We start from the raw sequence: 13,990 nt of genomic DNA, 5'->3' as shown, positions 1-13,990 counted from the left end.
GACATTTGATAACAAACAACTATGCTACTGCCTTAGATGTTGGTATATTACACTTTGTATAGTTTTAGTTTTTTTATTTGTGTTTTATCTTTTGTTGTTTTAGCAAAAACTTCCTATGTAGTCCAGGCTGAAATTGAATTCTCTATGTAATTCATGCTGACATAGAACTCACAATCATCCTACCTCAGCCTATGGGGTGCGGGGATTCCAGAAAGATGTCCCTAGTCTAGGCTGTAGTTATTTTAGCTTGAACATTTTCTACTTATTAAAAAAAAGGCTTACTGGATAATATTATGCCTTATTATGAGTGTTAATTGTTATATGTCAGCCTGACTTGAATAGGGACTGTTTAGGAGATTAAATTGTGGCTTGACAGTGTATAATGGACATGTAGGCCAGTGGCTGACAAGGAGAGACCAAATTTATTCATCCCAGATAAGATTGGTAGAAACAAAGAGGCATGTGGGCCGGACAGGGTAGAAAGGGAAAGAAGAAAGAACTGTTCTTCTGTTGGAAGTGCTCCAGGCTCTATTGTTGCCATTGAACATCCACCTTCAGTCCTTCAGTTTTCCAACACAGACTCACATTGGCAACTCTATTGTGAGCTTTGAGGTCTTCAACCTTGGACTGGTGCCACGTCTTAGACATTCTTATAAGAACCCCAATACAAGTGTGATGCCAGCAGCAGCCTCACACATCTTCAGGTCACAGGCTCTCTCATGGCCTAAGAGGAATGTCAAGTGATTTATTTGTCCAAACCATCCACGTTTGGGTAACTACTTGCTATGGTGTTTAGATTAAGGTGAACCTGAGTAACAGAATGTTTCACATGACTATAGGTATTCAAATGCTCAACTAAATTTATTAACCAAGATAAAAATCTTTGTTCAACAGATTAGAGATATAAATAATGTCAGGAGAGTCTTTAGAGTAAGTGTTATATATATTGTTATATTATGGTACTATTCTACGAACAGTAAGATGGCTGTGAAACCCTGTGAGAATTGCATGAACAAAGGAGGTTTGCATGTTACATGGCTTTTCATTTTTCTTTCTTATACAGTGAAATACAAATTAGTCTAAGTTACTTATTAACTTATAAAAATTTTCATTTCTGGGTTGGAATTGTACAATGGTAATGTCAAAGGGACTAATTGGTATGTTTTTCATGTAAGCTACTTGGATTATTGTGAGAAGTAGGCTTTACAGAGGTATCTGCTCAAACACTGTACTGCAGCATTTCAATGTGGAATTTAATATTCTTACAGCACATGTGGAACAGACTGATAAACAAGGACATATGGATAATTCTTCACAAATATCGTTGGATATTCTTTATTAGGCAAGAAAAATGTGCAGGTAAAGTTAAGTTTCTCAGGTCTCATTTTATAATTGATAAAAATACCTTAATTTGGATCTATATTCTTAAGATGTCTGAAAATACAATGTAATACCATATGAAGTCTACCTTTGTAGATTTTTTTTTCTGAAAAATTAAGTTTTGCGCAAAAAAATCCCTATTTACTCATACTTTTCTCCAAAGAAATTATATTCCATCTAATGCAGATCAAAATAAAAAATTAATTTTAAAATTTTACCTTCCATGATAAATTGGTTAACATATCTGCTTATGTGTGTGAATGTCCTCCTGGAGAAATAAACTTTCTAATGATAAGATAAAGCAATTATTTACTAATGGTATTTTTCCTAGATTATATATGCTATAAAACAGTCTAAAGACATGTTAAAATGTTTTATAACATTGTCTACTTAGCTGTTAATTTAATCTAATTATGGCAACCTTAACTTCATATAATTTAAATGTGTTGCAATTCTGGACCTCATTCACTATGCCATTTTGTATTTTTGATGTTTGTGACTGTTATTACTATTAACTAAATTTAAAAAGGTTACTAGCATTATAGTCTGGCTACTTACCCTAAAATATTGAAGAGAAAGAGTGTCGAAACAAAGAAAATGACTTTATTCGAAAAGATGGCTCAAGGAGAAGACAGAAGATTTAGGACTGGGTTATATAGGTAATTAAAGTGTGTGTCCTCTTTAGTAAGCACTTTCTCATAGAGAGTAGCATATCAGATGATGCACATCAGATCCTCACCAGATAGATTTGAGATGAATTTCAGTTGTGCAAATCTCAGGAACAAAGGTCACTCCCTTGGCATTATTTCTTGGGACTATTCTTGTCACTGATTAGTTACATATTACACATTAGACAGCCAGAGGATGGGAGTAGCTGCAGAAGGATCTCTTTCTGATTGCCAAATTCCCTATAATGAGTCACTGTATTCTCTAGGTAGTGAATGAAAATATCCTCAATGCTTGGTTTAAAAGCATCAATTTGCTATGGTACAGAAAATTGTGAATTACTTTAAATATTTTATATTCAGAAAGAAGTTTCAAAAGTAATAAAATAAAGTCTTAAATAATGGAACACAATGGGAAGAAGAAAAGAGTACTGTGCCTAGGACACATTATACAGTTTTTAATAAATATTAAATAAATTCATGAATTTAAAGATAGAGATGAATTTTGTGGCTTAAATTGTGAGGTTCTCTTTTCTCTTCTTTTAGGATATAATGCCATAAATAAGTGCTCAACTTTATGGGGGAAGGGGATTATAAATATAGTGACAATAAATTAAACTTTTACTGCACAAATATCCACGTCCTCACTACACAGTATTTCCATATCACAATATGTTGGCTTTGAATGTGTGACATATTAAGTTCTTGGGATTGTGAATAGAAATTCCAGTGCTTTCTCACATGTTAACTTCTGAAGTTTTCCAAGGCTCTAGAAATGAAAAGTAAACAGGACATCGGAACTTAGTCTTAGCTGTTAAAGGAGGACCACTCTAACCTCTCTACCTCATTATAATTAAGAGGCACTTATTATTTGCTGCTACAATGTGTGGTGATATATGAGGAAAGCTGACTGATAAAATCAATATAGAGTAATTCCGAAAACGTACATGAAATAATGATTGAAAGAAGGATAATGTGAGTAGATACAAAGTATACTTAGATTGCTAGATCTTAAGTTAGATAATGGGTCCACTATCCTGTTTATACTTAACATAATACATAGTTACATGTGTATAATATTGAAAAATTACAAAAAATGATCAAGGAGAAATTTTATAAAGGTATAGAAGCATTGTGTTGATATGTAAATCTATTGATAATATTGATACTATTGAGAAATTATGTTTCTATATTGCATGTGTTATGTGTAAACATACTAAATATACGGTTTGAAAAGTATTCAGAAGAATTCAAAATCATAGATTATGTACTTTTCCACTGAATAAAACTGAATAAACTTACTTAATTACTTCAATATCAATTTATTTTATTCATTACCTGTTTAGAATCATTCAATTATACTATTAAAGTTGCGAATGATATTTTGAGTTGGTTGTTTTGCTTTTTCATTGGCATATGACAGTATAGAATGTCTCTTTATCTTTCTATATAAGGATACATAATACATTTGCATCTTCAAATGTTTTTCAAATCTTCGTATTCAAGTATTGAGCTAAATGATTTTATACATTGGGATGATATATGTATGAATATATAAATATGTATACAAGTGTGTGTGTGTGTGTGTGTGTGTGTGTGTGCGCCTATGGTTAAAACTTTTCCATTGGAGTATTCTGGAAAATTTTTTCATTGGGAGTCTATAGAACTAATGAAAAATTTAGTTAAGTATAACTTTATTGCAACGTCCTTAAATTACTGACATGATTTGTGAATAAAAATTATTTCAGATAAATGTTTATGCTATTTTCATTATTCCTGTATATCATGTTTTAATAAGTTAACTAATACTTAAAATAATATTAATGAACCATAGTATAGATATTCTGTGTATAAAATTTTATGCTGTAAGTATTTGTCTTGGAACCATATAATCTCAAAACAAAAATTTTATTATAGCTTATGAATATAAACAGTTTAGGACTTATATTGATCCCCAAACTTACTATAGTAGAATGGCATCACCCAATTCATACTTACAGATTGCATTCAGAAGCTAATTAAAGATAAACTTTAAAAGGGAAACAAAATCATGTACTCTCAGCAACTCTAGTTATTATTCAAAGTCAAGTATTTTAATTTGCATTCCGTGTCATGCTTAAGATTTTCTTTATTTTTTCTCTATTTTAGCATTTTGAAATAAAAAATAAGTGAAATGTCATTAAGGAAAAAAAATCTCATTTATATTTATGTCATTTGAAATATTTTAGGGTGTAAAATCTGAAGAAATTAATGAAATGATGTCACTCAGTAGTTCTTTTACAATTCTAACATTTCCAGGTGAATAAATATGGTGGATTTTGTATGGAATCATTTTTAAATGAACATGTAACTATACTTTGTGTTTTATCCCATAAGTAATGTTGCTTCTATTTAAATTTTTCTATAGACTTCATACTTTATGGTCATAAATATATGTCCATACCTTATTTTTATTACAAGTTTATGAATATAAATGTCCTTTAATACAAATGTAAAAGTCAAATGAGGATAAATTTTGCCATAGAAGAATTAAAGTTATATAAACACTACAGATTTATAACACTTATCTTAATAATAGAAAGTGTGCCTCATAGATCATGGATATTTTTCTATCTTTTTTTAAAGAGTGATTGTGTACAACCTTTAAAACTCTTTTTTAATCACTTGCTCAATCGATTAATTCCTTATACTTTCCTATATGGAACTTTTTATATATTCATGCATTTCCTCCATATCTTGCTCTCCTGACCTCTTCAGTACTCATTTCATTTTTGATTGTTACTTTGCCATAAATATTGCAACTAAAACTAATCTAGCATTTCTTAAGTGATATGAAATCCAAACACTGGACTTTATTAAAGGTCCAAATTATAGCAATACTATAATTCCAATATTTAAGAAATATGTAAGCTTTATTAATATTATATATTCTTGATTTTCTCAATACTTCACTAGAATGTATGTTTTGCTGCCTATAAATATATGTTACATTTTAAGAAGAATATTGTAGGACCATTATTGAGCTATAAATGCCTGCACTGAAAGTTTACCAGGCAAATGCTACATGTTACTCATATAATGTTTAGAATTTTCAAATTATTTCTAATTTATTTTTACCACAATTTCTTATATCTTATAATTCAAAAATCTTGTTAAGAAGTAAAGTAGATATAATTTAGAATATCATGCCTGATCAGGAACAGTATAAGTTTATCATTTAACATCGATAGAAAATCTAAGCAGAGATTTTTTTTCAAGAAAAGCATTAGCAATCATGACACCAGAACACCCAGCAATTAGCCATGTGGGACTCACCTTCCATTATGACCATGCTGCAATATTCTGGCCCCTAATTATTAGACAAAGAGTTGAAAGATTGTAACCATGTGTAAAATCATCATAAATAATGGACTATATATAAAAATCTAGAGATATGTTTATTCACATGGAATATAATTTTTGCTTTTAATAGCTACTTTGACATGCGAGAGTTTCTTATTATCTTTATTTTGTAAATATGCATAACCAAGAAGATTATTATTTGCATAGAAAATAACAGAGTTATCACCAGCTATTGTAGAAACTAGATATTGTTTTATATTTATGCAGGCACATATACAACTTTCAAAATCTTTACTCTTTTCACAAAATACAGAAAGTTTATCATAATGCATTCAACAACTATGCTGGGCATTGTTTGTTGGCTTGTTTCAGATTTTGCCAAAATCTTGCTCAAGCAATAGCTAAAGTTGTCTTTGGAATTTGGGTATATGTCTGTATTTTAAAAATCAGTGACTTGGAAACACAAACTCAAATGAACCTCTGAAACCCTATTTCTTGGCAAGTTTGTACATAATTGTAAATGTGATTCCACCGTTACCTAACAGTGTTTTTCCTAAGTTTCTTTATCTAGCATCAAAGCTACTGACTTTCTAATCTCTAAATCTACAGTATAAAGAAAGGGCTCTCATTGTAAAGTGCTTTCCCGTAGGATTTTCTTCTTCCTCCTGCTTGTAAATTGGCTTACATTAAATTAGTTTATAGGATTTCACTGAAAGTAGCAGGCAGCCATCTCAAGGTAATCCTACTAATCCTTCAATTTCTCTTAGTGCTACACCTTGGCCAGCAGGAAGTCGACTTTCCAAAGCCCAATACGTAACAGTTTGCCAAAAGTGCTCTGCCAATGTAAAACAAAGGTGTTAGGAACTGGCTTTTCAGAACATTCTTCAGTATATTGATTTTCCTCACATTGACTCTGCAATTACCAAATGTACATGTTCCTCATCTGGTTTCTTTTGCATGTGGTTAATTCCTACATCCAGGAGATAGTAAAAGAAACAAAGAACAAGGAAACACTAATTGCCAAAGAAAACAAAGCAGTATCAAATGACATATTTTACTTACTAGATTTTAAAGAAATAACACAAAATAGTGGTAAAGATGAAAGTAAAACCTATAAGAGTTCTATTCTGAAAACTACAGAATTATGTTTAAGAATTTTAAAAAGACCCAAAATTAGTGCAAAAGCATTTCAAATAAAAAGATAAGAATATTTAGTATTGTTAAGATGAAATAATTTCCAAATTTATCCTCAGATCTAATGCAGTCTCTTTCAAAATCACAGACGGGTTTCACAGAAATTGATAAATTTCCTATAAAATTATTATGGAATTTTAAGTGACCCAGAATCATCAAACCACCTTAAAAAAATCAACAAAATGTTAAATGATTCCTATAACTGTAGTTTTTGTTGTTGTTGTTGTTTTTCAGACAGGGTCTCACTATGTAGTTGAGACTGATCTGGAACTCACTATGTAGCCCAGGTTGCTCTCGAACTCACAGTGATCCTCCTGTCTCAGCCTCCCCAGTGCTGGGATTAAAGGCATGCGCCACCACACGCAGCTTTTATAACTGTAGTTTTTGATGTCGGTTTTTGAGACCTGCAGAGAGAATGTGAGGCGCAGGGACAAGACCGACTCCAGGGAGAATTTCGGAGAATCACTTCCGCTTTATTGTGTCATGTTACAGGATATATAGGGTGGATCTAATTTGCATGGGGGAAGAGATGGACAGAGAAGATATTGGTGGCATACAGAGATTGGCTGAGCCCGGAGAGTCATCAGTTGTTAGGCAACTAGAGGGGCGCAAACAGCGTGGCCAAGGAGGCTCTCTACACGCTGGTTCAGGCAGCTTGCCTGCCTTTTTGGTTTACTATAGCTTGCTACTGGACTTTGGTGTGCTCAGCCAGACTTCTGGAGCTCCCATATATAACTTGAATTCAAAGATGTGTTATGTTCATGTACCAATTCCAAACAAAGAATGCAAACATTATATACTGCGAGCATGTACCGATAAAAAATAACTATGAAATCATAGCAAGCAGGATGCTTGCTCCTAGAAGAATAAGAAAAGATATACAGATAAACAGAATAATTTATAGGATGAAATGTTTTATTTTCTACATATAATTCACTCAAAATAATTTATAGAATGAAACATAAAAGCTGAAATATAAAGGCAAATATTTAGAGGAAAACAAAAGAATAAACTGACTTTGGGTTACACAAATACTATTTACATGTTTCATCAAAAGTATAAACAATAAAAATACACAAGAAATTTATCAAATTTAATAACCTTAGTTCTATAAATATTATCTACAAAGAGAAAATATAACCCAAAGAATAAGAAAACCACTTGCAAATCATTTATTTTATAAGAAATGCTTATGTAGAATAAAGAGCTTGTAAACCTGAGCAATATAATGACAACCCAACTATATACATAAATAGATATTTCTCAAATGAAGATGAGTTAATATCCAATAAGCACTTGATAAGATGTTCAACTTCATCATTTACAAGGTAAATTAAAATCAAAACCACGGTAGCATACTGTTTCACATTTTTTGAGGGGGTTGGCTATAATCACAAAGACATTAATTGTAAGTATGGGTAATGATATAGAATTTCAAAATCATCATATGTAGCTGGGAAGAATACAAGATAGTTCATCCACTTTGGAAACAGTCTGGTAGGTTCTCTGATTGCTAAATGCAGAGTTGTTATATTAGCAATTGCATTCCTATACATAAAATCAAGAGATGTGAAACCATATTTGAAACTAAACTTTGTGTACAGATTAATATAATAGCATTAATTATAATGACCAAAAGTGAAAATAACTCAAAGGTCTTTTGATATCTAGAATGAATGGATAAATAAAATGTTGTATATGCCTGCAAAGAAATACCACAATTATAAATGAGGTACTGATACATGTTGAAATGTTGATGAACCTTGAAAACATTAGGCTAAATATATGAGGTTGGGTACAAAAGATAGCATATTTTACTATCTCATTTATTTGAAATTCAGTAGCACTACAGTTGACAAACTTAATTCTTTCCATGATTCTGGTCGCAAAACTAATTGGACAAGAACCAAATAAAATTCAATGTTTAAGTTCAATGTTGAATCAAATTCAATGGTTAGGTTCTATGTTGACCTTATGGAATATTTAATTTTGTTCTCCTACTCAATCATTGTGCTAAACTCTCAGCTATGAAAATATAATTTTTATAAACCCAATTTAAACTAGACAAAAACTACTGATATTTCCAAATATTATATGAAATTGATATGCTTATATCAATAAAAAATTTGTCTAAATCACAAGCCAGCATTCTACATATAATAAACTGGGGTATGTCTATATGTAGAAGACTGGTATGTACTTTGTACAAAAATTTCATTGACTTATTTTTAAAATAATTTCACAAGCTTACTTTCTTGAAAAAGCAACCGATGCTTTGCTTTGTATTATTGTTGTACTCAGAAACAAAACAGAGTTCTTTTATTTTTACAGTATGGTATTTTTCTAATTATAATGTTTACTTTCATACCAAAACAAGGTGCTTCCTGCAGTACCTTTACTCACAAAATTTGCAAAATCTGTTGGCTCTGTATTTTTGGGATCCTTCATAGAGGTCTGTGGGAGTAATCTACAGAAACAATATAATTTGTTTCCTGAAATTAAGTGAACTATTAAGAGCTCATGCATGCTCCAAATTTTTATGTTTTAACTATAAAAAATAATTGTTATTCAACATTCATGTCACCATTAGAGATCACTCTAAAAATTTTATATAAATGTATTTTTGACTAAATACTTAGCACAAACACTGCTCAATAACATTTTAGATGACTTTATTAAGCATGTATGCTGTCTTTAATAACAAATGTTTAAGATCCTGAGAATTATAGAAGATGTTCATGTATATATGATTCCAAAAATCAATTAAATATTTTCTGTGAACTGCGTAACATCCACATAACCAATTTTTGCTCAAAATTTATTTATATAGACAAACTGCCACATTTAAGAACCAGCACATTGGAAACAAGGTTAAGTCCTAATATGTTAACCTAAATTCTATCTGATGTTTAATAAATTATTACAATTAATCTTATTTGTTTTACTTTCACATTTATACAGAATGCCAATAGAATGTTCCAGAGTCATTTAAGCAAATGTCTATAGAAATGTCTAGTCAGAGAAGGCTGACACAAAGAATAAAAATGATAAAAAATATACTTAACTCAGGGGAAGAGCAGTACATGAAAAACTAAGAAACAGAAACTTCCAGCGATACACAGGCAAAAGATAAAAATTAGCTTTATGAAAAAGCAGATCAGGGCCAGGGATTTTGCTCAGTGGTTTGATGGCCTGCCTTGCAAGCACAATGACCCAAGTTTAATCCCCGATACCAAAAAAAAAAAGAAAAAGAAAAAGCAGATAAAAAATATTATTGATGATGGCAGATTTTCATTCTGATACAATGAAAAGCCATTAAATAGTTGTGATCAGCAATTCACACTATCAAATTATCAATTTAAAATAATGTATTTAATAGGAAATATGAGAAATATCAAAAGAAAAATAAGAGACTGAATTATCAAGAAGGAGCAGATAGCAATAACCAAGCAAGAGCTGACAAAGGCTTGAAGAATGGAATGTCAATAAGATAAGGAGAAATTTCTCATAGTCAGGAGCTCAACCTATTTCAATTTCTGAATCATGGTATTATCATTGATTGTAAAATCTATCCCACACAGAAAGGGCACTTAAAGAAAACTAATCTAGCTAGGCATTCAGAGAAGGATTTTGGGGTGGGATATTTCGAACTTCCAATGGATTTACCCAGAATTTGGAAAAGTGCTCTGAGTCTCACTAAAACAGTATGGGTTGAAAGTATCTGGGTATCAAAAGAGGCAGCAAAAAAAAAGACACTTAAAAAAGATATCATGAATAGGAAATAATGCAGTAAGAAATGAAAGCTAGGGAAATCAAAGCTCATGCTACCAATAACTTCTCCATTGCCAGTTCTTAGTCTTTCACTTATCAAGATATTTTATATAGCTGAGTTCTCTTCCTAGAAATTGTCTAGAATTTTTTCATGTGGTTTCTGGTATATTTTCTTTCTTTGTTTCTTCCTCTTTCATTTGTAGTTTCTCTTTTTTAAAGATTCTCTTTTATTTCTGGGACTGAAAAAGTCCAAGCCTGAGTACACTAACTTGTATTCTGCTAATATATATATTTATATAGTCTGTCTACTGACCCATGCCCTCTCAGACTATTTGCCATAGAGCAGATTGAGGGTTTTAAATGAAAATCCAGATGTTATCAGTCCTCTTTAAACTCTCCAATAGCTTCCAAACTCCTTCTCAGTGAAACATAATTTTTTACAAGTCCTATGAGACCGTGAATTATCTGCCCTCATTTAAGCAGGTTCACAATAACCAACCAGCGGGGAGGGCTCTCAACAGAGATTATTATAGTACAGCAATAGGAATTCAGACTTCTTCCCACTGCATCCTGGGCTTCAGTGTCATCAGTCTTGGAGTCCAGTGAGACAGAATACACGCACAACAAGTTATATTTAGCTCGGTGTATTACTCACAGACAAGATTCAAGGGAAAAAGACACTTCTGGCTCATTTTTAATCAGTCTACAAAGACATTTCCCAGATGGATACAGTTTTGACTACATGTATCCCACCTGTGGGTTCTGATGGGAACAAGGGCTGTACTGGCGGTGGACTAGAGGAATTCTTGTCTACATTTTTAGATTAGCACTATATATAATAAAAGCCAAGTACTTTGCAACAGGATAAGAGGAAGTGTGGCTTGAGGGCATCTGAGAGGTGCCAGACCTCTTTGATAATAGGCTCATTAGGTATAAAGATTAAACTGCTTTGGAAAACTTTTCTTTGAGAAGAGATCCGTAGGGTGTACTTCTTGTTAAGGGCCCCTTAAGGATGTATATTAAAGTTCAGCCATCTGGGCATTCAGAAGCATCTGCAACTATGATGTATGGGGATCTGGCTACTGCTTGAGTTGGTATTGTCCACATGGTGTTGCTTTTGTAGGCCTAGAAAATGTATGATAAATCTGTTCTAAGAGGCTTCCATCCAGATTTCCAAGGCACACTTTGGAGGCCCAGCAGTGCAGTATGACAAGATTATGGTCTCCACCAGGAACACCGAAGAGGGCAATTATGTAGGTGTGATGGTGAAGCAGAAGGCAAATGGAGACCTTTGGAAGATGGTGGTGCCAGGAACTTGTAGCCACTGCTGAGGGAAGCCCCAAGGAGTGAGTAGAGCTGGCCCAAGAAAGAAGCCATGTGGGATGACCTTTGGAGCTCAAATTGTATCACCATGAGCCCTGGGTGCTATACAAAAATACATTGGATTTAATATTTCCACTGCTGGTTTTAAGTCTTTCTTTGGCCACTTTCCTTTTTAATCCACTGATACCTGCTTTTAAGAATAGGAACACTTACCTCATGCCATTGCATGCTGGAAGTGTCTAACTTTCCTTTTGATTTGTAGGAGCTAAGAGTTTACCTTGATTTTCCAATGAGACTTTGAACTTGGACTCTTCTGTATTGTTGAACCTGTTAAGAATTTGGTGATGGCTTGGGAAAGGTTATTTGTAGTTTGCATAATAAATTGGATGCAATCCTTCCACAACCAGAACAGACAGTTCTTTGGGAAGACAAGGAAGATGACTTTAATGAAAATTTTGTTAAAGTAATCTATTACTGAATGAAATTATGGCACTCATATCTACTATCCACAACATTTTCCATACAAAAGTCATTCTGTTCCTTTCTTTTTTTTTTTTTTCTCATTGAGTTTATTGGTACTTTCTAGGTATACAGTACAATCATCACTGGGATCTTGTACCCTTACATGACAGGTCTTGGCTCTCATTTTTTCCCCATACCTCTGCCTTCCCTTCATCCTCTCCACCCTTCCTATTAAAAAAAAAAAACTTTGTTTCCATTTTTTCTTCTCATACTTTTTCTTTTCCCTTGTTACATACCATACATATAATATGTAGTCTATATGTATTTCTTGTAGTAAGTATGTTTACAGTAAGGCAGTGGTAGATTTTCTTCCCCATCAGTAATTTTTATACTTTCACGTGTGTTGGAAAACAACTTGAAACATTTAAAAATATTAAAATCACAAGACTTCAAAATATCAAAATTTAAATAAAAAATATCAAAATATTACTGTAAACTGGTGCAACCACTATGGAAATCAATATGGAGATACCTCAAAGAGCTGGGACTAGACGTTCCATTTGACCCAGCCATCCCTCTTCTGGGTATCTTTCCAAAAGAATTAAAAGAATCATATCACAGTGATGTACACACACCTGTGTTTATAGTGGCACAGTTTGTAATAGCTAAAACTTGGAAACAGCCCATTTGCCCACCATTTGGAGACTGGATAAAGAGATGTGGTTTTTCTATAAAATGGAATACTACTCAGCCATAAAGAATGAAACATTAGAGTCATTCATAGGAAAATGGATACACACTGAGGATATACTCCTAAGTGAAATAAATAAGTCATACATGTGTAAATACCAAATAGATTCTCTGGCGTGAAAAACTATAATGGCCCATAAGATCTCAATGATATAATTGACCATCTGAAATAGGAAGAAAAGGGCTAAAGGTGTAGGGATAGTGGGAAAGGTAATAACGGAAAAGAAAAAAAAATGAGAAAATGAAAAAAATGGAAATAAAGATTTGTAAATAGGGAAGGGAGGAGGGGGTGAAAGGAGGGCAGGGATAAGGGGAAAAATGAGAACCAAGACCTGTCATGTAAAGGTACGAGATCCCAATGATGAATGTAACTGTACTGTATACCTAAAATGTACTAATAAATTCAATGAGAAAAAAAATTAATGCTTTGCTAAGGCCATTTCTCAAATTAGCTACAAGGGAATGAATTGAGCAAGCCATGAAACAGTATGGAACTATCATGCTTAGAATATTAGTGTGCATAAAGTTCTCTTTCCCTTTCTCCTCCTCTCTCTCTCCTCTTTTCATGAGTGATAAGTACATCAAAATTCTTTCCCCCAAACATGGTATATTTCCAACATGTTTCAAAACTGATTTTATTTAGGTATAATACTTTAGCAGAAGCCATGTAGAATTGAGAATATACACAATGACTTACTGTTTTCTTATGCCAAGATTACCGTAGATTTGTTTTCTGACATGGAAAATCTCATGGATTGCTATATCTCTTTAATGTTATACATTTCTTTAATATATCATCACATGTGACATTATCTCCCCTGAGGTTATGTTTTTTATTTTAATTTGCATTTTATCAAAATAAAAATAAAAACAAACGAGAGTATATTGAAGGAGTTATTTGTACATGTAACCTGATGCAATCATCTAACTCCTGACAAACTGATACTCAATTCTGAATTTAGTAATTTGTTCATTCATTTTAAAACATATACATAATGAGCTACTACTGGGTCCGAAATTCTATGGATGCAAATATAAGAAAAATAATAACTACATTTTCCTATTAAGAATTCTGGAGTATATGAATCATAAGAGAAGAATTT

This window comes from Fukomys damarensis, unplaced genomic scaffold, assembly GCF_012274545.1.
Source record: "Fukomys damarensis isolate Sample0158 unplaced genomic scaffold, DMR_v1.0_HiC HiC_scaffold_6, whole genome shotgun sequence".
In the NCBI taxonomy this organism is placed as follows: Eukaryota; Metazoa; Chordata; class Mammalia; order Rodentia; family Bathyergidae; genus Fukomys; species Fukomys damarensis.
This window is presented reverse-complemented; position numbering follows the sequence as displayed.